The sequence below is a fragment of the Myodes glareolus genome, chromosome 20 (assembly GCF_982192425.1).
Source record: "Myodes glareolus chromosome 20, mMyoGla1.1, whole genome shotgun sequence".
Classification (NCBI taxonomy): Eukaryota; Metazoa; Chordata; class Mammalia; order Rodentia; family Cricetidae; genus Myodes; species Myodes glareolus.
Genome location: NC_142045.1, coordinates 59,187,402 through 59,207,001, shown reverse-complemented (window position 1 = coordinate 59,207,001; position 19,600 = coordinate 59,187,402). Strand labels below are relative to the sequence as shown.

The 19,600-nt window shown below is 35.7% G+C and overlaps 1 protein-coding gene across 2 annotated transcripts in view; it reads right to left on the bottom strand.

Moving 5' to 3' along the window:
* Positions 1-19,600, bottom strand: part of Naaladl2 (N-acetylated alpha-linked acidic dipeptidase like 2) — a 911,861-nt gene that overhangs the window by 84,439 nt on the left and 807,822 nt on the right. The window lies entirely within an intron of this gene.

The window sequence follows — 19,600 nt, the reverse complement described above, 5'->3', positions numbered from 1 at the left end:
TGACAGTCAATATTATCACATTGAATTTATTGTTTTTATCATATAAGTTGCTCACAAAATTATTTCCTTCTGTGTATTTTCAATGAGAGCCACCAAAAACTAAGCCACTAACGTTTTAAGGTCATTTGAGTACAAGGTAAAATTTTGTTCTAGAAATAATGTTATAATAATTAAATAATGATGTTTTCCTCACAGAAGCAGTAGAAGCATTAGAGCGGAAGGATGATATGTGAGTGATAAAGAAAAATTATTGTTCTTTGGAACCAACTGCTTTTACTTACAAAGACTTCCGATTTAAATAATGGTCAAAATATATGTGACCTGGAAGTTATGTTATTACATTGCTAATGCAATATTTTTTCTTTCTGACATTCAATGCAATACATGTTGTTGTAGACTGCTTCCCACAGAGGGAGACTTGACATTTTAAAAATAGTGAAAGAAAAGCACAGGCTTTATATCTTTGATGTGTGATTATATTCATGACAAGTTTCCTCTAGCAACTTTCTGGGAAGCAGATGCTATTGTTCAGTTGAATCTAAAGTATACACATGTAAATAGGGCACTGCAGACACTAAGTGCACTGCCATGCTCAGGCATTATAGGGAGATCTCCTTCATGTTACTTATATTGCTTAGAAAGACAGTCAGATCCAGCACTGTGCTTCTTTAAATACATCTTTATTGTTCACAGAACAGTTACAGAATTTGAAGTCTTAGTATCGTTCACCAGTTAACCCTTGAGATAGGGCAATTCATCTCAACAATTTATTTATTGCAGGGCAATCCTGAAATTTGTTTCAATACTTTATTTTACAGATACATATCCAAAACTTATCTTAGAAAACAATTCTAACAGTCCTAGTATTCAAGAGTTCTGGTTAGTGCTAGAGATAAGAATAAAAAAATATGCCATATAAACATCAGCACCTAAATTCAAAATATTTAGAATTAAAGTTAAAGCCCAATAATAGTTCACATCAGAAATCTTAGCGCTCTTTTAGCAAAACAAGAGGTAGACACATCCCTGAAAACTCTTGCATTAGCTAGAAAAGATTTGTAGCACACTTGAAAAGAAGAATGAGACCTTGCTTTATAAAAAGTGGAAAGCAAGTATGAACTCCCAAAGTTGCCCTTCGAACTCTACCCATGCCCCTGCCATACCACATATACAGGTGCATGTAAATACAGATGTACACACACACACACACACACACACACACACACGCACACACACTCACATCTACACACAAAAGTTCTGGGTTAGATGTAAAACGGTAGAGCAGTTATTACGGTGAAATTGTTCTAATAGAAAAATGACTGCCACCTGACAGGACACAAATGTTATTACAGAGAGCAATGTTATTACAGAGAGCAATCATCCCAAAACTGCCTGGAAATTCTACGTCTTTTGGGCTTTTCTGAAAGAGTAACACTCGGAGATGCTGGAGGATTGAGAACATTCTAGTAAATGAATTGGACCAGTGCAAAGGCTGATTCAAGCTCTGAAGAAGTTCACTTTGAGAGACAGAGGAGTCCTTTACAGAAGCTCAGCAGAAGATGAGGACTCTCAGTCATCTCAAGGGAGAAGTGTGGATCAGCTACACTGCATGACTTGACAACGCAGACAGATTGTGTAGTGGGACACTACAGGGTCAGTAACAACTTACCAGGAAGCTAGCTTTCACCATTCTATCCAAGCCTCCAAAGAAAAGCTTCACTTGGAAAGAAAAGGCATACTTTGCCCCAACTTTTCTTTTCTAAAAATCTATATCCCAAACCTACATCAACACCATCAGCAATGTTTAAGATATGCAAATAAAGCCTGTGGAAAATCAAACAGCCTTTGATCTACAGTGTGTGGATTTAATGCTCCACCAGCTATGCCTTGTTAAGACTTCACTATCTCAAGTCGTCACAATGCTCTTAGAAGGCTCCACTTCATGGTTGGTTATCAATAAGGAATTGATAATGGTTATTAATGAGGATTGAGAGGCTTAACGCTGAGTCATCGAAAAAGCTCATGAATATGGCTACTTTCTAGAAACTGAAGGAATGTTAGTGACCTAACAGAGCTCTGACACATGAGTTCCTTCTGCAGCTCTTATTGGAGACAACCTGAACACTCACTGAAAGTCTCCTGTCCATGAGAAAGTTCATCAGGGTTCAAGTGAAACTTGTCTCTCACAGCCAAGGACCAGTGGGTGAACCCTGGCTCACACATTTTGAGCAGACTTCCACTTTCTCAGTAGTCTTTGACATCTTAGCAATTTTCAGATCCTCAGATGAATTAGTTGATATTAAAAATAAAATTTGAGAAAGCTGGAGAAATAGCTCAGTACTTAAGAACCCTTGTTGCTCATACAGAGGACCTGATTTTGATATCTAGCACCCAAATCTTGCTGTTCTACACTCCCTGTAACTCTAGTTCCAGGACATCCAATGCTGATTTCTGTCCTCTGTGGTCACTAACACACACACACACACACACACACACACACACACTTATATTTTCAGATACTGGTAGGAACCCATCTTCACCCTTTTAAGGTAAGTGAAGTGAAATGGCCCAAGTAATACAGTTCTCACTTATTAATGCTTTTATTTTTATAAATGCCATAATTTTTTCTGGATTATTTCTTCAGATTTAATATTTTAATAAATGTATGTATGTATGATTATATATATAAATTTATATTATATACTTATATATAATATCTACAGTGTAATAATATATTGTCTCTTATATAAAATATAATTATAATAAATGTTTGTAAAATACTTATATATTATATATAGACACGTCTATAATTTTTAATCATTTATTTTAATTTTCATTGCTTATATTGTTTTCAGAGATACATGATTATTTTTAGAATATTTTCTCATTATGATTTATTATTTTTTTGTTGTCTCCAATATTTACCTCTTCCTATAATGATTTCTGAATACTCTTACAGTTTATTTTTGAGATGCTAGGTACTACATATCAAATGTTATTCATGTTTCTATAGGTAGATCTATTTCAAATATTTGTCATAGGTTTTGTGTGTGTTTATGTGCATCTATAACTGCATGAGGATGGTTCTAAGAAAAAAAAAGACTGAATATGGGCCACCAAGATAGCTCCATGGGTAAAGGTGCTGACCACCAAGCCTAAGAAGGGCCCACGACATTGGAAGAGATAGGAGATTCCTGTAAGTTGGCTTTAAACCTTGAATTGCATGCTGTGGACTATAGCGGTATACAATTTGTGTTTAAATAAGTAAAGTTTGCCTGAAGATAACAGGGCAAAGCAGCCATACAGTCATCCATGCAGGACAGGGAGTAGTGTCACATGTTTTATCCCAGGAGGACTCAGCAGACAGGAAAACAGAAGACTGATCTCTGTGAGTTCAAGACCACCCTGGCCGACACAAGGTTGAATCTGTCTTAAAGAGTAACAGAAGTCACACTAAGGTGATCCCATACCCTGGGATTATACACCTTTTATTCCAGGACTAGGGAGGTGGAGACAGGAGCAATATGGCTGAGCGAAGAGAGGATTATAAGGGGGAAGAGACAGGAACTCGATGGAGTCTGGGGTCTGAGGTTGGTGGAGAGCATTGCAGGATCACCCTTTGGGTCTAAGATTTGGGAGAGGTAGAGGTAACAGTTCTCCCTAATGGTTACTTGTTTGTCTTCTGTAATCATCAGGCTTAATCCAAGTATCTGTCTCTTGGTTTTTATTATTTGTGCCACAGAGGACCAATTTTGACATATATTAAATAAACAAATAAAAATTTAAAAGGTAAGGAACATAGAATGGCATTATCTACATCATGATCTTCTAAAATTCATATATTGAAACTATACGCCTCAAATAAATGATATTAAAATATAAGGATGTAAAATCTTTGGTTGTATTAGAATGTGAGATCAGAGCCTTCATAATTGAAATTAGTATCCCTACAAAAGGTCAAAATAGATAATTACACAAACCATGAGAGGAGATACAGTAAGACCATGCATAAAGGGTTATGTCTGTGTGTATGAGTGCATGCAAATATGTTGTAATGGTTTGAATGAAAATGACCCCCACATACTGAGGGAAAGTGAAACTATTAGGAGATATGGCCTTGTTAGAGTAGATGTGGTCTTGCTGGAGAAAGTATGTTACTGGGGCAAGCTTTGAGGGTTCAGAAGCTCATGTTAGGTCCAGTGTCATTCTTTCTTCCCATTGACTGCCAATTGGAATATAGAACTCTCACTTTTCTCTCCAATACCATGTCTGTCTGAGTACCATCACGATTAATTCTATGACAATAATGAACTAAGCCTCTGAACTGTAAGACACCACCAATTAAATGCTTTATTTTATAAGAGTTCTGTGTTCATGTTGTTTCTTCACACCAATAGAAACCCTAAGACACATGTGATACTAGAAATGCCAGTGCCTTGTGCATACTAGGTAAGTCATCTATTCATAAGCCCATCCTCAACCAAACAACAAAGAATGTTTGAATCATGGATCATCTCTCATCAGACATAAAATCTCTTAGAGGCTAATCTCTTGGCTCCTTAGACTCCAGGACTGAAACACAAATTTCTGTTTTGTTTTGTTTTGTTTTTAATGTTAGCCAGCTTACAAAATTATAATAGCCTACATGGATGACTTAGGAATGAAGTTCATATTATAACAGCCTACATGATGACTATAGGAGTGACGTTTATGAAATTATTAGAGCCTACATGGGTGACTTAGGAGTAAGGTTCAATGTGACAAGGTGTTCTGAGGCTTGGGTTGCTGGCGGGCTATTAAATTCAATGGCGAGTCAGAGTTTAAAACAGATGAAAAATGAATTCATTTGTTACAATAAATGCAAAGAACAAAAAAAAATAATCTCAGAAACATTCATTAACAGGACTGTAAAGCAACTTGCCTCTGTTTTTTCCACACACTTTAAGTTTTCTTATGATGGTAATACAAGAAACTCCCATCATGAATATAAATACAGACCCAACTGGCACATACTAGGTATCTGGAAGCAAAAATGCCTTGATTCTGCTACCATCATTAATGCATTAGCCCCCTTGAAAGGTTATATACATAATATCTACAATGTTCTTCCTTTCTTTGAATTATAAACTAGATCATGTCACATGTCTTTTAATACTTTGCTTTACCATAGTACTCAAATGCTAAGCAGCACTCTCAAAGCCAGTGGGAACTTCTCCTTCAAATCCAGAGAGCCACTGTTGCTCAGTTACTTGTATTTCCCACACTTTAAGACTTTTCATATTTTCATAAATTTGCACATGATTTTTTTCATGAGAATTCACAGGTTTTAATTATCTGCAGATGGAGATTTTTTTTTAGGATCCTCTGACCCTCTCTGACCTAATGGCTTCTGAGAGGCTTCAACACTTAATACTATCACATTGGTATGTAGGCATCAACCAATTAAATGGGGGACAAACAGTCAGAGCAATTCAGTTTACAGTCCAGAATGTTGGTTATAATGATGTATGAGGAGAAAGGGCTGGAGGACCTGCGCCTGGCTTGTGATTGCTCTTCCTCAGAAGCTGTCTAGGCAATTGTCTTAACCGTATTCTCTTATATTTTTGAATGTGATCCTGGCCTTTAATGGTTGAGCCATCTCAGGATGTAATATATAAGAGAAGAATAAGAGAGAAAGAGAGAGAGAGAGAGAGAGAGAGAGATAGAGAGAGGAAGAAGAAGAAGAAGAAGAAGAAGAAGAAGAAGAAGAAGAAGAAGAAGAAGAAGAAGAAGAAGAAGAAGAAGAAGAAAGAAAGAAAGAGAGAGAGAGAGAAAGAGAGAGAGAGAAAGAGAGAAGGAAGAAAGGAAGGAAGAGAAAGAAGGTAAGAAAAAAAAGTAATCTCATTTCTCATTTCCCTGGCCTCTGAAAAAAATGGCCTTTGAAGAGCAGAGGTTTATTCCAGTAACAGTCTCTTCAAAACTACATGTTCATTAAGATTTTCTCCCTTTTGTCATGTGTGCTCTATTGCTCTTCACCCATAGAGTATGAAGACTGTTACCAGATGCCAGAACCAAGCCCTTAGATTTCCTACCCTCCCGATCCATGAGCCAAATGACCTCAATTGTTTATAATTTGACCATTTCAATAACAGGAAACTGATTAAATCATGGCAAAGAAATGTTTCTTGTTCCAAGTATGTCTAATAGGCAATTCAAGGGCTTCTTTTAGTCAAGTATAGCTATGAATGTGGTCTAACACAAAACTACAACCTTACTTAAAATAATTTGAGTGGGTAATTTTTTGTCATTTTTCCTTTTGCAACTTAATTTAAATTTCTGAAACATGACCTCAGAAGATAATATTGTTATTGTATATGTTTGAGACTATGGATGGACCCATGACTTTTTCATGGTTTCCTCAGAAGTCTACATAGCACTTGGCATAGTGACTTTGAAAATAGTGTTATAGAACTAAGCTTTATACAAGATAGGCAAACATTGACTTAGGTACGTAAGGAAGCATAGTAGGAGCAAATGTGTCTACTTATAAGACTGATAGTAAACTAAGTAGCATCATTGACCTCTTATTTTTTTTCTGAATTCAAGACTATTAGAGTATTTTCTTTATTTTTGTCACTGGACATTTGTATGCTTCAAAATCCAGTTGATTCTGATTCTCTGGGAGCCCCAAAGGGATACTTTTCTAACAGTTCTTTGTAAATTTGCCTGCCTTCATTGTTTTAAGGTTCCTTCATCAAAATTCTGATTTTCCCTCAGTAGAAAGATGTGCAGTCTACAGTTTAATCTTTTATCAGTCCCGTTGGGGAATATTACAGAAAAGAAAAGAGTATGCATTATACTTTCATCTGGATTAATGACACAAATAGAAAATTGTCAATTTCATTGAATTGGCATGGAAGAAATATGCAGTTTAAGACAAACTTTTCAATAGTGTATATACTTTTTGGTGTTTTGTTGGTGTTCTGAGGTTGATGTCTGTGCTTTAAGCATGCTAGACATGCATCCTATCACTGAATCATAGCTACAGCCAAGCTTTTACATATTTATAATTTGATAATTGTAAATAACAACGGCTTTTATTTACATGCACCCTCTGATGTAGGCATAATGCATTTTTATATTTATTCTACAAAAAGCCTATCCTGTCTCCATAAATTCAGATCATGTCTGCATAATATATTTTATAGGCTTTATTGTCATGCCAAATAGATTTTATCATAAGCTTCTCTACGTGGAAATAAATAGTGCAACTTTTAAAGAGGTATACCTTTGTGCATGTACATTTCCCTAGAATGAAAGGCATTTAGGTAATGTTTTACACTATATATCATCGCTAGCAGAAATAAATGCACAGTGGAATTGCCTTGGAGATAGATTTAAAAGTAAATACCATGCTCTGCTTTCACAGTGTGAAAGCTTTGTGTCCTTGACAACAGCAAAGTAGATAACATTTTACCCCATAATCCTTGATTTCTCCTTATAACAAATTGCCCTACTTTTTTCCAGGATACAATATAAACAAGAGAAAAACAAATTAGAAAACCCAGATAAATGGCAATACTTTGTTTGTCAAAGTCAACAAATGACAGGAGGTATTTCATCTCTACATACAGTATGACTTTTACAGCTTGTCTCTAATTACATGTCTTGTTACCATAAATGGTTTTCCATTAAGTATAAACAGAAATTCTTTAAATCCACCAGCCACCTTAAATCACAAACTGATTAATACACAATTTAATCACTCCTAAAATTCCCACATTGATTTAAAATTTGAACTATTACTATGCAAACTACACCTAAAATTCTAAAGTGGGATACTGATGAATATTTCTTTAATCAGTCACCATTATCGAAATTCAGTTGATTTAATTGAACCTGTAGAAGAGATTGCATTTTCTAATCAAATCTCATCTTTAGATGCTTATTATTCCAAGAAAGTCATATATATTTTCAAGCATGCCTATTTAAAATAATGCATATAATATTGAATATCATTATTGCTGCTGAATATTGTAAAATGATTTTCATCTTTCTATCATGTTTTAAACAGAATGAACATTTTTGTTTTAGAGGCAAGCAAATACAATTTAAAAACATTAAAGCCTTTATCCACAGTATGGTGAATATTGTTTTTATATATTAGACATAAACTTTAAAATTCAACATCAGGGTAGAATTTGTAAAGGAATTCACAGAAACATTGAAAATAATTCTGTTTTGCATTTATTAATGAACATAAAAAAGTAACTAACTAAGAATCTTACCTAATCAAGTACATAATGTAAAGTCTTTTTAGCAAGTGCAACTATAAAAATAAGTTTTAAAAATATATCTGAGATATATACATATGTGTATAACTGTAAAAACATTAATTTGAACACTCATACATACATGTATACATACAAACTCTTAAATATATGTATATATGCTGAAAAAATTCCTGAAATTACACACACAGAGATATGTATCATGTGCGGGCATGTGTGTAAGTATCCTTCTGCATACTTACTAATCTTCCAGTGCCTATACATATCTGACCACATATGCATATTTAGTATATTTTATAGTATATGGATATGTATGATTAAAATCTAGTCATATAAGCTAAAACATATTTAAAATAAAATAATTCTTGTCAGGTACTTGTGCTAGTATCTCCTCACCTTAGATAAAACAGGTTTCATCCCAGTATAATTTCATGATTACCATCTTCAATCTGTCTATTTCACAGTCTTGCTGTTGAATGCCTTACTCCTTTGCATCTACTTTTAACTGTTTTATAATAAAATTAACCACAAAGAACAATTGTTGTGATATTGAGTTTAAAAAAATATATTATTCCTGCCTATTCTCCTTCCCTCCTCCTCTGAATATAAATATGATATGCCTTGAAAACAGGTCTCGTCTCTCCAGTCTAGACTCCTTTTTCCAGATCTGCAAGTGAGATCTCTCAGTTATCTGTCTTACACCTAATTTGAACATGCCTTCTTCCTTTCTCTGTACTATCACTACAAGGCCACATTTAGGCCTCTTCCTATTTCAAAAACAAATGATGGATAATAAAGCAATATATTTATGTAAAATAGTGAGCAGAATTGATTCCTTTGTCTAATCCATACCCTCAGTAGGCTGCGACCTCTAGAAAATATACTTATAGGCATGGTTCTCGTCATATCCCAGACTTGCCTCAAAAGAGTACAATATCATATGCTGTTACCAGTTTGGTCAAGAATGGGATTGCCTGTGTTTTTCTAAGACCAATGATCCCTTGGGAGGCCTTGGGTAACCAAATCCCCATTAGTAAGATGTGTTAAGTTTCCATAACTGTTACTTATTCACTGTTTTACAGCTTCATTTGTAAATAATTTAATTTGAGGTGGGAATACTTCTCTGAACAATTTCCTTAAGTTATTCTTTTTAGTAGTCATTTCAAGTAATATATAAAAATAAAAAATATTAGATCCATTACTCCAAACCAAATTCCGTTTTTTCATGTTCAAATGATTATATAACTACCTGAAATAAATGTTCACTAGACACTGAAAGTTTGATACATTCAGAAAACTACATCAAGAATTAAATGTTTGATTTCAGCCTGCGCACATTTAAGCCACATTGTGATATGGGATGTCCTTCTGTATTTGATGAATAAAGCTGCTTTGGTCAATGGCTTAGCAGAGTAAAGCCAGGCAGGAAATAGCAAGAGAGTAGGCAGAGTCAGGGAGAAGACATGTAGCTGCCGAAGCAGACAGATGATGGATAGAAACTTAATGGTAATCCCCATCCTTACAAAATAATAGAAGTGGGTTAATTGAATATATAAGAGCTAGCTAGAAATAAGCCTGAGTTGTTGGTCAAACAGTGCTGTACTTAATATAGTTGTTGTGTAATTTTTTCGGGTCTAGGTGGCTGGGAAATGAATAAGCCATAAACACTAAGTCACTGCTTCTCCCATCTTACTGTTTTATTAAGTCATCACATGGATTTGGAGAGGTTGAAAGAGTAGCAGACATGTTTTAGGGTACTCAAAGCTAACTGCCTATTTTGGCTTTCTGACTCTCAATGGCTACGGAAGAGAGGGTTTTAAGGATATTGATTTCAGTACTTTAGTCAGCTTTAATGAACATGTTCCAAGTTTACTGCCAACTGTGATAATCGTGAGACTATCACCTGGTAGCTTTTGCTGGAAGACAGTAATATCCTTTTTTCTGATATATTGTCTATTAACTTTTTTTTGGCACCAATGATGTTAGATTATTGTAGGAAACATGGTCTACAAAGACAAAATAGTAAAAATATAGGCCTGGTCTAGATCAATGCCTTGTAGTCTTTCAATAAATTAGAGTGTTAGTAGTATTTTAATGATAAAAACTATAAAAAATTTATTTCACTCATGTTATAACATCTTATCTCAACACCACTGTCCAATATGAATATAATAATGAGGTTTATTTTTGTTTTTCTGCATGGTGTTATGCATAATCACTAGTGTTATAAATAGTCACTACATAGTGTTATACAGACACAACATAGTATTATATGTAGACATTACAGAGTGTTATACAGTCACTACATAGTGTTATACATAGTCACTACAGAGTGTTATGTGCAGTCTCTACAGAGTGTTATGTGCAGTCTCTACAGAGTGTTATACATAGTCATTACATTTTGTTATACATAGTCACTACATAGCTTTATACATAGTCACTACATAGTGTTTTACAATAACTACAGAGTGATATACAAAGTCAAATAAAAAATGCTGCTTATTTCAGCAACAAAAACAATCTGTAATGTAACTGATAATTTGAACATGATTTTGAATATAAGGCTTTAAGACAAGTCTTGATTTTCTCTCACTCACAAATAATCTTCCAATATCCCATGTTTATTAGAGATGAATAAATATTGATGTCTTGATTTCTCCAGATTTACCAATATGAGTAGAATCATTTCAGCAAGATACTGAAAAATCTTCATTTCTTGGTGAGCAGTCCTTCAAACACTGCTGTTTTCCAACCTAGAAACTGCAATTAAATATATAATATATTTTCTTTATTAATGTCCTCTTTCTCTGATGAGACACCATGACCAAGGGATATCTCATACAAAAACAAATTTAATTAAAGCTTGTTTATATTCAGAGGTTTATTCCATTATCATCACGGTAGGAAGCATGGTGCACATAGGCAGACATGGTGCTGGTAAGGTAGCTGAGTGTTCAACATCCAGATGGGTAAGCATCAGTGTGAGAGAGTCACTAAACCTAGTTTTTACATTTGAAACCTCAAAGCCATCCCCAGTGACGCACATCCTCCAACAAGGCCACACTTCCTAATAGTGCCACTCCCTGGTGAACAAGCATTCAAATCTATGAGCCAAAAGGGGGTCAGATTTATTCAAACCACCACACCTGTATTAAAATAAAAAAGTGTTCTAGAACTTCCTTTAGTCAACATTTTAATTTTAAAATGCATACTTTCTTGGAATTCTGGGACCTAAGTTGACAATGAGAAACACTAATATTTCAGTAAATATGGCTTCTTGATATGCTTGTAACCCAAAATAATTCAAGTAAGCAAGTAAAAACTTTAGGACCAAGTAGTATATATTTATCTTTCAGCATAATGTATATACTCCTAGTCATTCTCTGAATCCTATATGTTGGACAGAATGTGATTTATTACTCTAGGCTTTTTCATTCTGTAAATTTAGAGTTCAAAAGCTTTTTGACAATGTATTTGTATATGTGAGGGTAGACATATGTGTATGGATGCGTGTATATAAATATTTATATTTAAGCTGAAAGTACCTAGTCACTTTATTTTCTGTAGTACATTCACAATTCTGCCCTTTACTGATATTTCAGTTCAGGGTTTGGTCTTGTTTACAACTTCCTACTGCACACATTCATGAGAAGTTAAGTTGGATGAGGTGATGTGATTTTGGCCTAGGTACACAGTTTAGATTACAGGTTCAACTTGTCACTAGTCACCTGACTTAGGACAAGTTATTTAGACAGTTTTATTTTTATCCTTATTTCTGATATATTTTAAAAATTAATGAATATATTACTCATAATAGCTGTAAGCATATTACTAATAAAAATGTTAACATCTATTAACAGAAAAGAAGCAACATTCCTCATCCTTCATCAGAAATGATGAAGAATTTTCTTTAACTCTCTGAGATGGGCTTGCTCGTGTTTTGTTTGTTCTCATGTTACCAGAGATATGAACGTCCACATGTTTCATCATACAGAAACCAGCCTTTCCCCACAGGACCTAACCTGAAGGGCAGATTGTAGAATGCATTCAGAGTTTATATCTGTATTAACTTACAAATCTCTGTCCAAATAAGCAAAGGAAATGTGTGCAAGGTTGGGAATCCTTGAAATTATCAAAATATCCACTTTTAATTATAGCCTAAAATTGGAATACCATGCAGCTGTAGAGACACGCTTTACATAGGGACAGCACCATACTCCCTCTTCAATGAGCTAGGCTAGTGTAGATGGAAATAAAATGTTAAATTCAACAAACCTTTTAAAAGATAAAGAACTAATAGTTTGTAATTATCTTTCAAAGAGTTAATTAAGCCTGTTGCCATCTTTAAGGGGAAGGTTTATCTATGACCGAGGAAGTATTCTTTTATAAATACAATGTTGTAAAAAGATAGGCTCTCCCTTATCTTTCACTCTCCGAGTGAGTGAAGAATATAGCTTAAAAGGAGCCTGGTCTTCCTTGCAAAAATACTTCTTGTGATAAACAGATCAACTTACTTACATTCTCTATGGATAAAAATCAGCTAACTAGCACACTGGTGTAAATTTATGATGAACTCTGTATGTTTTAAGGGTTCTCACTTAAAAATAATAATTAAAAAAACGTATCTTGTCTACAATGCTGAGAAAAGACGGCCAAATATGTAGGTTGATTCATTTAGGTCACAGTTTAAATTTTAGTTTAACAAGTAATAAAAGGCACAGTCCCTCTAAAATTAATCATAGTGCCCATCTATAAGGGACTATTCAATTCCTCCTCAGACTAATAGAAAAATGACACCTGTCAGATCTACTACAAATCAGGGACATCTTCAGAGTATGATAGACCTCCTGAATATTCTAGAATCACAGTGCTTGTTCTCAAAGCTTAATGAGTTACCTCCAAAATAGATTTCCCTCTGCTCAAATGCTTGAAATGTAAGAGTTCAAGAGGGCTTTCTATGTAAAACTATTTGCAAAAGAAATGACAAGAGTGTTGGTCCATACTGACTGTGCTACTAAACTCTTGTAAGCTCTCTAATGGAAGAAAACTTTCCTATGTTTTCAAAGACTATTTTCTGATGGAATTGAGTGTAACTAGAATAATTTATTCAGTAGCAGGTAAGATAAATTAATTATATAACAGAAGGAATTTAAAAGTATGCCAGTGAATTTCCTGCCTCAATCCAGTGATGAGATAGATCAACTATTTGACCAATCACTTTCCATTCAGCTTTCTTTCTTAGGTGAATTTCTTCTCAGAGTTAAAAACATGTTTTGAGGCTTTACTACTTCGACTCAAGCTATCCTCTCCCAGAGGAATTATTATGATATTAGGCTCACTAACACATATATAGCTGGTATATGATGTGGGGGTGGGGGATCATAATCACCTGAAACAGACAGAAAGGTTGCTGCTTCTCATCCTCTGACCACCGAGAATATCTGGATTCTTAATGGGTTTGGTTCTAAAATTAGGGACGTTTTGATAGCATATATAAGAATCTCACAGAGGCCGGAAATAAGTTCTATTATATGTCTTACAATGAGCAATGACTGTAATGCAAAGGTCAGATTCATTGGGTATTTTTATTATACCACAATCTTTTCATTTTTATTCAAGTATGCTTTGTTGTTCTCTAACTTTGTGGGAAGCAATTCTGTTTTAGTCTCTTTCATGTTCACCACAAAACACAGTGACTCTACCATGGCCAGCTCAAAGATGCTTTGATTAAGTGACTTGACAACACAAGTAAAAGCAACACTTTTAAGAGAATGTACTTTGAAAGAGACCCTAAGGTGAGCTCTGCAGACTCTCGGGTCAAAATTCCTTTTAAGGATACATGGGCAGATTCTCATTTTTGAATCACGCTGTCCTCTGAGTGGTTTACGATCTGCACAGCGGGAACACCAAAACCTTAGCTCCAGACTTCTATAAATGACCGTTAGCACAGATTGCAAGATTAGCCTTGTATTTCTTTTCATTAGTGTTGTTTCATAAGACCATTTGTTATCTGGCTAAATGTTAGAACCGGCATGTTTGACTTGTTCATAATTTATTTTCTCAGGGAAAAGAACTGCTGAGGAAACCGTAAATAAACATTGGAGTTTAGAGATTCTGAAATATTTAGCTGAATCCATTAGTTCTCATGGCAGACTAAGTCCATTATTCAGGATGCTAAAATTTGGATAAATTAGTGCTGTCCTCATCTAGTTTCTAAAAGTGGAAACAGAATACAAGTGAAACTCATTCCGTTTTACAGAAAACGATAGGAAAATGAATAGCTACTGTTACTTAAATAGAAAAGGTAACTCATACAATGCCATTAAGCATACATTTGAAAAAAAGTAAGACAAATAAAAATGTTTCAAGAAAAGTTGTACTTAAGAATTACTTTATTGTCTTCTATCTGCAAGCACAGTCATGATGGCCATACTACAACTGCCTATAGAATGAATTGTGTGCAGCTAATGGGTTTTAATTTTCTTTGACTCAGTTAACATGGTGGAATCATAGCCAATTAGCCATTTGGTGCCATTTTCATCCTGTGTCCATGAGTGCATTTGTTTAAATGAAGCTGTGACATTTCTGGCTAAATGTGTATGAAGTTAGCTTCTGGTTTGCCTGCACATAAGGGCAGGCAAGAGTTGTGCATCTGTAGTGAGAGACAGACTATACAAATAGGAAATTACCAGACCTATTTTAAAGTCAAACTCTGGGGGCTGGGGATGTGACTCAGCAGTTTCAAATGTATGTTGCTCTTGCAGAGGACTCAGTTGGGTTCCCAATACCCAGGTCAGGTGGCTCACAACTACCTGTATGCCCATCTCCAAGGGCATCCAACACCTCTGGGCTCCACATGCACATACCCCCACACAGATATATACAAATAATTAAAACTTTATAAAACAAAACATAGAACTCTGATTTATGAACAACAACAACAATGTAAACTCTAGACATATACAGCTATCAAGAAAAAGTAGACAGACTCAAACACTAGCTCATAGCTTATTGAATCTCCATGCTCTTGTTCCAATCTGAAGAAATAAATTCTCTGATCTACTTAAGACACTCTACTTCTACTTGGCTTGCCCATGGTTTTCTGAAATCTTTAGGGCCATATATATATATATATATATATATATATATATATATATATATATCTTTTATTTTTCCTAAAAACCTATTAAAATATTTTATTTGTCTTTGAATCTCTACCAAAGTAAGCTATGGTGACCAGCTCCCCAGTTCAAGCTCTGGATAGCCAGCCTTTATTTCTTATCAGATTGGTCTTTATTTTACTATGTTCTTTACCAATATTATATCAAATTATACTATCATAAGACTTTACTGTGCCTTTCTTTTGTGTATTTAACTAATGGTTAGACTAACAGATGTGTATCAGGACCTAACACCAATAAACACTCCATTTTTCCCATATTCTTTTCCAAGATACATACACTTGTCATGTATTACGATTGGTTTTGACGTCAACTTTCTAAGGTACAGTAACGAGCCTTCTGTAAATGATTGTTCTGATTGGTGAGGGAAGATCTACACCACTGATGGTAGCACCTTCAGGAAGCAGCCCAGATAAAAAGCATATCTAGAGGAAGATGATCTGGCCTTTCCGCACGTAAAAATCCCTCTTGCCACTGAGGTGATTTGTCCTGCTATTATTGCTGATGCCGATTCATTCCCTGAGGGAAGAGTCAGCGTTTCTAAGCTTTCTTCCTGAAATAGGCACCAATTGCTTCCCAGGAAGTGGGCTTCAATTACTGGATTCGGAATACTACAACAGCCAGCCTTGGGGACTAAACCATCACTTTCCAGTGAGAGACAACTATTTTGGAACTACTCTGCTTGTTGAAGCACTCAACTCAAGACACACATGCACATACATACACATTTACATACATACCCAGAGGCCCATACACACATATGTACACAAACACACACATATATACACATATTCATCAACTTAATTCTGCCAATAAAATTATGTGTATTATAATAAATCATATTGTATTATATGAATTTAATCATATTAAACTGAAATTCAATTAAATATGGAACCCGAAATAGGAGTAAGTTCAGAAAGCAAGCTGAAAGATTGGGGTTTTTGGGGTCTATTTTTCAACACTTCAATCCTGTCTTCATTTGGGAAGTCAGGAGAAGAAGCCACTTTTCATGGCAGCCCTAAAACCTGATGATATTTACTTTCTCTTAACAGACTTTATATAGCCTCTTGTAAATATTTTGTATCAAACAAGTTCTGACTTTTCAAATGTCATGTATATGGAAAATCTCATGTTTATTGCAAAGACTCAAAAGAACTTTAATATGAGCACCTTCCAGGAGTGGTTTCAGAACAGATTGTAACCTTTGTGGCTCAGCTTTGAATTTTTCCTTCTAAAGAACAGACTTCTACTACCAGTTTCTGCAGCTGTCTTTTCGTCTGATTATGCAAGGCGTTGTAATCCTATATCTCATCCTGGAAGATATTTGAGATACTTCTGCTCCTTTCATCATCCTCATGACAATATTGACCCTTTTCAATTTATTATAGCTAGTTGCCTCCATTTAGTCTGGAAAAGCTTACCACTTGGCATTTTTTTCAAATCCATTTTTTTTAAATATAAAACTAACCTAAATTTGGGTAGATGCAATCCCAACTTGTGCTATTTATAGCCAAATTCTCTACACATGTGTTTCCTACAACAGTAGAGGGATTGCAAATTCAGAGGAAGTAAATTTTTTTGGGTACAATTACTATGACAAATTATATGTTTGTAAACAAGACCTCAAAAAATAACCTAGAAATCACAAAATGTCACTGTTCTAGTGTTTTATGTGGACTGCAAGAAGTAGTGCCTTAGGCACCCTGTTAACTCTTTTGGTGGCTTATTCTAGAACATTACAAGTATAGCACTGCTTAAAATGTCTTGAAGGTAGGTTTTAAAGGATTTGACATTTATAAATAATTTACAAGTCCCTAATATAATACTGACTAAGCTGAGAATAAAATCAGATGATTCATGGTAAAGTATATGAAAATGTATTTTTAGTAGTCAGTATCATATATATATGTATATGTGTGTTATTATCTCTGTGTATATGTGCATGTACACAGACACACACACGCACACATACACACACAAAGATGTGTATCTTATAGACTAACCCTGCATTTAACTCTTGACTGGATCATAAGTACTAGAATAAAACTTACTGTCACAGGCCAGTGGTGAGGAGAATTAATCTCATGGCAGGTAATTTCAAGTGCAGTGGATTCCTGGCTTTTCAAGAAAGGAAGGGTAGAGGGCTAGAGAGATACAGCTACCAAGGCACTGAGTATAGTCTCAGCAGGAAGCTCTGACACATTCTTCAATGAACAGATGGCATTCTTCCTCTTTCTAGGAGAAAGGTCAACAGGCTAAGAGCAACTGAGTCTTTATGATATATGTTGTTATACACAAGACAAAGGAATGTACCAGGAAACAACTGATGTTTTTATGATAGTCACTTGTCAGCCTAATAGAATCCAGAATCATAGAGGTCACAAACGTCAGTGTGTGTCCTTGAGGAACTTTCTAGATTAGGTTAACTGAGCTACCAAGACACATTTAAACTGTAAGTGGCACCATTCCACTGGCTGCAGTCCAGGACAGAACAAAAGGGAGAAAGGGGATTGAACACTGAACTTCCAAACTGTGGATACAATTAGACTAGCTGCCTAAGTTTTATGCCTAAAAAATTATCCTGTTTCATGTACTGTGTTCTTTCTTTCTTTTTTCTTTCTTTCTTTCTTTTCTTTTTTTTTTTTTGAGACAGGGTTTCTCTATGTTTTCTTGGATGCTCTGGAACTCACTTTGTAGACAAGGCTGGCCTTGATCTCACAGAAATCTGCCTGCCTCTTCTTACAAAATGCTGGAATTAAAGGGTGCACCACCATGCCAGGCTATACTGTGTTCTTTACTGTGAGCCAAAACAAACTCTTAGCTCCTACACTTACTTTCATCACACATTTTGTCACAGCAAGGAGAACAGTAATGCATACTTTCCTCGTTCTTGATCCCGTGCTACCCACCCTTTTATGAAGGAATAACAGTGGTAATCACATAAGAACTGTGCCAGAATAAAGATATATGTAATGCTTCTTTGGGTTGCAGTTCCTTCCCAAGTCCTTTTCCCTGGCACTTGCCTCAGTTCAGATTCCACCCCGAGAAATCCCACCAAACAATGACTTCTCCCCAGGATGCTCAAGATCCCACACTCCAGAGAACAAACACATGGTTTTCTGGTGGGGAGCTGGAAACCCACCCAGGAGGATTGAAATCCATTAAACCTGGTTTTTTTTTTTTAAATTCAGTTTCATTTGGTCTGATTTGGATTATTGCATTGGCAGAGTGGCTTATTAGGGTACAGAAAGTTTTCATCTGGAAGTCCCACTGAGGGCACTGCATCTCCCACTGGTCTGGGGTCACATGCTGGGGAAAACACCCTTCTCCCCCTGCACATACTCTCTGTCAGGCTAAGATTGGCATTATCAGGGTAAGTTGCCTTTCCAACCTATTGTCTTAGAGGCCCAGGACCTCAGGGGATTTTCGGGGTGTCCTGCAAAAGACACAGCCCTGTTATTGGGACAAGGACTTGCCTTGGTCTGTGGAATTCCTTTTCCAGGACACATCGTGTTCAAGGGAATTACTCACACCCCTCTGTCTTTTTGACCCAAAGTCTGCCACCAGTGGATGCATTGCACTAGGCTTAGTGTCTGGCATAGACTTGCAAAATAAGTACCTACTATTCAAAGTCAGATTCCCCAAATTCCTTTCAAATTGGGGCTATCTAACACTGTACTTCCTTGATTCCTAGAATCTGTTGCCAGCAAGGGAACAAGTAAACAGGCCCCCTATATGCCCATGGTTTCTGAATACAGTGCTCCCACTCCCCTTCCCCTTCCCCTTCCCCTTCCCTATTTCTCTCCTTGTTTGCTGTTTGTCTGCATTCCTGGCATGTGATCTGGTCACACTGAGATTCTCTTTACAATGGATCCATGTCCTCCCAATCTAAGCTTCATAGAAGTTCCATCCTTTCTGTTCTTCCTTACAGCATCTACCGATTTGGACCTCAATGGGACCATCTGTGGGCTCTTGCAGCCTACTCCAGGATTTTTAAGTTTGTCAGCTGACACAGTTTCCCAGAGAAAGATTTATTCATCTGTGTGTAAATAGATATGTGTGAATAATGTGGCCACAGTATATGCTTGTTTTATGTCCATGTGTGCATGTGTGTTTGCTTTAAGATCTGTAAAACTTGTAACTCCAGAT